Here is a 6,000-nt window from a genome sequence, read left to right on the forward strand (position 1 = left end):
TAGATCTAGATCTAGATTTCTAGATCTAGATCTAGATCTAGAATCTAGTAGATCTAGATCTAGATATCTAGATCTAGTAAAAAAAACTAGACTAGATTATCTAGATATATCTAGATCTAGTCTAGTAGACAAGATCTAATCTAGAGAAATCTAGATCTAGATTCTTGACTCTAGATGTCTTGATCTAGAGTCTAGATCTAGATGTCTTGATTTAGATATCTAGAGATCTAAAATGACATGGGCATATGATATAGATCTAGGCCTAGGCGGATAGTATTGTTGATTTTGTACCTAAGCATACTCCTGCCCCTCCTCCTATCGCCTAGAATCTAGATCTAATCTAGTCTAGACTCTAGACTCTAGATCTTGATGTTGATCTAGAATAAAAGGCACTTTTTCAGTAGTTCCCACACCGCAATTGTTATTCACGGGTTTTGGTCCCAAGAGTAGGGGGGTTTCAGGGGGGGTCTTGCCCCCCTGACCTAATAAAAATGTGAGTGTATACACACACAGTAACCGGAACAAAGTCACAAAGTATACAGACCCTGTAGGGAAACTGAAACTCTTTTTTTGTGATTTCGGAAAGTTTCAGCGCTCTCTTGCTCAGGGTAGAACTAGAGTCTAGGTTCTTCTAGATCTATGGCGCCTAGGTCTAGATCTAGACAGACAAATATAAATCATTGATCTAGTTTCGAGGCTAGCCTAGATCTAGATCTAGAATCTAAGTCTAAATGAAGATTGTGGATGTCTTTTCGATGAACGATCGTTTTTCCTGTTTTGGAGTTGGAGGAATCACAATTTGAAGAAAAGAACAATGTCATAATTTCAATCAATCGAGCAGTCTCTCTCCCCCTCTCTCTCTCTCTCTCTCTCTCTCTCTCTCTCTCTCTCTCTCTCTCTCTCTCTCTCTGGGGGCTCTCGTGGCCTCCTAGAGGTTAAAAAAGGTGTTGGCCTCTCATTCAAAGGTCCCGGGTTCGAATCTGGGTAGCGGCCGAAAAATTTTCTTCTCTAAAATTGTCTCCTTTCACCTCCTTTCCAGCTCTCTAGCAATATGTTGGGGGGTTTCATGGGGGGCATTTTACCACAATTTAATGTTTTGCAGTTGTTAGGTTTGATATCTTAGCTTGCCGCGAATAAAACGTATAGATCTAGGGGGGGTGGGAACTACCGAAAAAGCACCGAATAAAATAGCCAAGAACACATGTTGTCTCTCAACACTACACTACACGTCGAGATTTAAAGCCTAAGTCTAAGTTTAGTAATTGATTATAAATACTAGATTTAGCCTGTAGGTGACCAGGGTATATTAATCTAGCCTTAATTTACTTTCAGGCCAGGCAGGCCAACACAACATTAATAAGCAGTCCACGGCGCTTTTTCGGTAGTTCCCACCCCGCAATTGTTATTCGCGGGTTTTGGCCCCAAGAGTATATGGGGGGTTTCAGAGACAGAGACCTAGTAAAAAAATAGGCCGGCTCTATTTCTCCGAACGTTCGGGAAAATAGACTTGAACTCTATTTCTCCAAACGGTTTCCATTCTTGAGATTTGTTGATGAAAAGCGAATGGGGTGGCCCATGTGTGTGTGTGTGTAAAGTGTGAACGGGTGGAGAGGGGGGGAAGGGGCGTGGAGGGATTTTTTTTTTTTTACCATGAAGGATTTTAGTTTTTGCTGGGTAACTAAATGCAAAATAGGTTACTGCCAAGGTCGACAGGGTTGGTGATTTAAAAAAAAAATTTTAATAAAAATTTAAAAATCGATTTTTATTTAAATCCGATTTTTAAAATTTAAATCGGATATAAAAATTTTTTTTTTTTTTTTTTTTAAAGTCGACACAGTTTGGGATTTTGGGTGGCTAGAAGTATGTTCTTTTTGTGCAAAATGCATGGTTTTTATTTTAACTAATGATTAATATTAAGCAACTGCAAAAGAGAGCCTTAATGATTAATCTGCTGTCATGAAGAAAATGTCAGTCTAAAAGGAAGGGGGTGGGGGGATCATGCATAGATAAACTTGCATGTTATTACAGTGTGTGTGTGTGCCCACTTGTGTTTGTCTAAAAAGAAAATGCTAATTTCAATTATGAAAAAAAAAGTAAATTGAATACTGTATTATTTTACAGTGACAGGGGGGAAAGCAGACTTTTAAGCATGATTATATTAGTTTACTAAACCTTATATTTGTTTAATAAAACCAAGGAAAGAAATTCTGAATGTTTAAATTTGTCAAAACTGAATACATTTTAAAAAAAGTGATTTAAGTCACTGACCTTTTATTTTATTTAAAAAATCAAGTTGATTGAAATAAAAAAGATCAACTGATTTAAATCAACCCAGCTCTGATTTCAATTTTATGGGGAAAAAAGTAAATTGAATACTGTATTATTTTACAGTGAAAGGGGGGGAAGCAGACTTTCAAGCATGATTGTAAATTAGATCTAGTCTACTAAACCTTATATGAAACCAAGGAAAGGAATTCTGAATGTTGAAATATGTAAAAACTGAATAAAAATACATTTTCAAAAAGTGATTTAAATCCACTGATTTTTATTTTAAAAATCAACTGATTTATATCGACCTGATTCAAATCAACCCTACCCTGAAGGTCGAGCAGTCTTGTTTTCTCGCAAGGTTACTATTAGGTCTCTTCTTCATCATAAAATTTATCATGTTTGTTTGGGTAATCAACCATAATCGTTACCTTCTGCGGTCCCTTTTATGAGTTTGTTTGTATTGGCAGTGACTCATCAGTGAGACCGCACGAGACTTCCAGTCGATGTCTCATGGGAATGCCAGATTGTCTCGTCGTAACGTCATATTGATGTTTCTCATTATTTTTTTTGGGTGCTATGTTTCTGTTAATTATTTAAATAAAATATTATTACCTGTAGTGCCTGTCCTGGGCAACAACATCATTGTACACCAGACAGGTCCATAAGTGCTCAGTTCCTCTCAGCACCAAAGCCCACAAGGTATCCTTACTGATTGTTCCTGTGGCTGTCTGATTATGGCGATGTCTTTCCTTTCCAGATTGTTCCTTTTCTTTCTCCCCTTTCTATTCCCATTCATTTCCCCGCATCTTGATGGTTGCCTGGTATTCTGCTGTCTCCCGGTCTTATATATATAAAACATAATATAAAGTAACTGTGATTTAAATTATTGGTAAGATTGAAGAATTCCGGACCAACGGATTGGGACTGCTTTTTGTCTAGATCTCTTATATATATTACATATATATGTATCAACCTTAGACTTAAGAATTCATGATTGTCCCCAGTTTTAATCTCTCTCAATGAAGAATGTCGTACCTTTAGATTTATTCATTTAAGTTTTGTCCGGGGGGGGGGGGGGGGGGCGTTCTGGCGAAACCTTCATTGTAAATAAAGTTAAGAAAAGTTGGTACATTTTTATTTTCGCTCACTCACATGTAGATGCATTACTTTTTGGGACTAAATCACAGAGTTATTGGCTGCAGAACACACACACAAATGAATTGTAATAAAATCTTGTCTGATGTCAAAACATTAAAATGTATCATTATTATTATAATAATATGTTATTATATTTTATCCATGGTGAAGGGGGCGTACCCCTTTAAAAAATAAAACCAGGTTGAGAACCTGAAATATTACTACGCATTTTGGCAGAGTGTAATAGTAATAGTTCAATCAAATTCATCAATTTTGAAATCTAGCATTTTGTGACGGCTATATAGAGAGTCAAAATATATATATGTGTAAAAACCAGATGAAAATGAGCAAAAAAAAGTGTTACAATACCTGAGCATGAGACGATAGTTGAAGTTAAATAGTACCGAAAAGTTACTGAGAAGAAGACATTAGATTAAAATGAGAATGAATTGTCTTATATGTGTATCCTAGTATGTCATTGTCATAATGCTTTATATTATATATTGACCATTGTCTTTTCTTTTAGTAGAGTGTCTTATTTTTTATGGTAGCAGTTAAATCAAACTGGTTTAAAAAATAGCCTTCTAGTGCAAGGGTAAGAGTAAACACTAGGTCTCTGTTTTAAGTGGGACAAAAAGCAAGCAGTTTCCATAGACTTTTGAGATAAATTGACCTATTCAATGGAAGACTCAAATTTTTTAACTTTTTTAATTTGACACCTGTATGTAGATCTAGATCCATACGATTTGTGATCTAAAAAAAAAAGTTATTGTGATTTTTTAAAGGGGGTGGATGTTTGAAATAAAAAACTCCTCTTTAATTCTTTGGTAAATTGTTACTATCGCTCTCGCATGCAGGCGTGTTACACTTTTATAGGGGTGGTTCCAACACATTGTTGGCTTCTGAACACAAATGGCCCCTTAAACAGTTACAAATCAATAATCAATTTTTTTCAGGCCCAAACGGGCATGATAGTTTTAAAAAATATCGACTTCATTTGCTTTTTTGTAATACCATAGAGGTCACTATTCAAGAGTGTTTTGTAATATAACCGTTTACCTTAAAATACGCTCTTCTTTCACCCTCCCAAAAAATTATATGAGGGAACACATTAACACCCGGCTCTTTCTTCAGTTACAAGTTAGGAGCAAGATAAAAGCCAAGCCAAATGTAAGGGCATCCAAAAATGGGTGTTGGACAGAACACATTGACTCAGGGTACCAATAGTTGACAAATCAAGTCAGGTCTGATTATGACGCTATTTAGACGTTATTATTATAAACCTGTTGATTTAGTCCTGTGTGATGTAACAATGTCCCTGCCTTTTCTCACGTGTTAACATTTGCTTGGAAAGTGAGAAATAAGGGCTCTGGCGCTTGGTGGGACATGGGCTTTAGGACAAGGTGTGTGGAGGGTGATGGTGTAGTCAACAGTTGGGATTAGCTTGAGATTTTAGGGGAGGAGGTGTTTGAATGTGAGCAGATGAGGTAGTCTAGTAATTAAAATGTTCCATTACCTTTAAGTATTGGACACCATTTTGCTTCAAGGGAGAATGGAGCGACTTCCAGCTATCATATTAAATGCAAATTATATTTAAAAGCTTTGTTGACCTACTAGGTCAGATTTCAACAAATTATTTTATGATAAAATAAACCGTCACATAGGGGTATAATTTTGTGGATTCTTTTGTCATTGAAACTACTTTGAAAAGCTTACTTTTCAAATAAAATGAAAAAATGCAAGCGTGTCAAAAGAATCTTCAGGTTTGATAAACTATGATTGTGAAAATAAGGATTCCATGTTCATTTTCCAGGTAGAATTGTTTGAATCTAGAGGTTACACGAGTCAAAAGACTGGAACTAGATCTACACCCAAGTAAACATTAGATCTAAAAGTGGATGAATACTACTGTACAGTTTGCCTTTAGTAGAGTTATAAAATAAAAATCTTATGGAAAAAGTAAAAGTAGAATTATTTTTTTTTAAGTTACAGGAATTATGTAATTAACAAAAAAAGGAAATGCAAGGAACCCAATTCTTAAAGGGAGATCAAGGAGGCTAAAGAGACTTGAATTGTGTGGCAGCTGGAGATAACCAATCTCTCAGATCCAATCAGTTGAATGCATGGAACCCCTAACTGTAAAGACCTGGTAGGGACTTATTACAACAGGGAGTCACTTGATGGCAGAAGGAATATATAATCAGGAAAGAGATTGACAGGGTGGTAGGTATGGTAAAATATATGGGAATTTGATGATATATTTGTGCAAAACTTAGTCATCTGGGGAATTATAGTTCTAAAATAGTAAGACCACTGCCACTTGTTTGACTTGTGGAATAAATTTTCGAGGGTACCATTTCTGTAAAAATTAAACATTCACTGGTGAAATTGGTATATATATGTGCATCTTATTTTATTTCTTCTGATCTGAAATTATGCTCACCATTGTTCAGTTACTATGCCCTCACCCAATAGGCAATTCTTGTGTAAGTGGAGCCAAGTCCAGAACTCAGTTGTACGGCCTTAACAGTTGTGTTTTAGAAAGGTGCATCTATTTTTTGTGTTCTTCTTTGTAGGCTACTTTTGTGGGGG

The 6,000-nt window shown here is 35.9% G+C and overlaps 2 protein-coding genes across 4 annotated transcripts in view; one reads left to right on the top strand and one right to left on the bottom strand.

Annotated features, from left to right (window-relative positions):
- Window positions 1-6,000, bottom strand: part of LOC101857310 (ribonuclease P protein subunit p29) — a 30,885-nt gene that overhangs the window by 24,073 nt on the left and 812 nt on the right. Inside the window, exon 1 of one of the 2 annotated variants that reach the window (XM_013090350.2) lies at window positions 2,884-3,119. The exons of the other annotated variant lie outside the window; for it this stretch is intronic. The gene's annotated coding sequence lies outside the window, so the exon portion shown is untranslated. Of the gene's footprint in view, window positions 1-2,883; window positions 3,120-6,000 lie in introns of those variants that run through there. 2 annotated transcript variants of the gene reach the window in all.
- LOC101856779 (terminal nucleotidyltransferase 4A) overlaps window positions 1-6,000 on the top strand; it is a 39,550-nt gene that overhangs the window by 935 nt on the left and 32,615 nt on the right. The gene's annotated exons all lie outside the window — the stretch shown is intronic.

The sequence above is a fragment of the Aplysia californica genome, unplaced genomic scaffold, assembly GCF_000002075.1.
Source record: "Aplysia californica isolate F4 #8 unplaced genomic scaffold, AplCal3.0 scaffold00027, whole genome shotgun sequence".
Lineage (NCBI taxonomy): Eukaryota > Metazoa > Mollusca > Gastropoda > Aplysiida > Aplysiidae > Aplysia > Aplysia californica.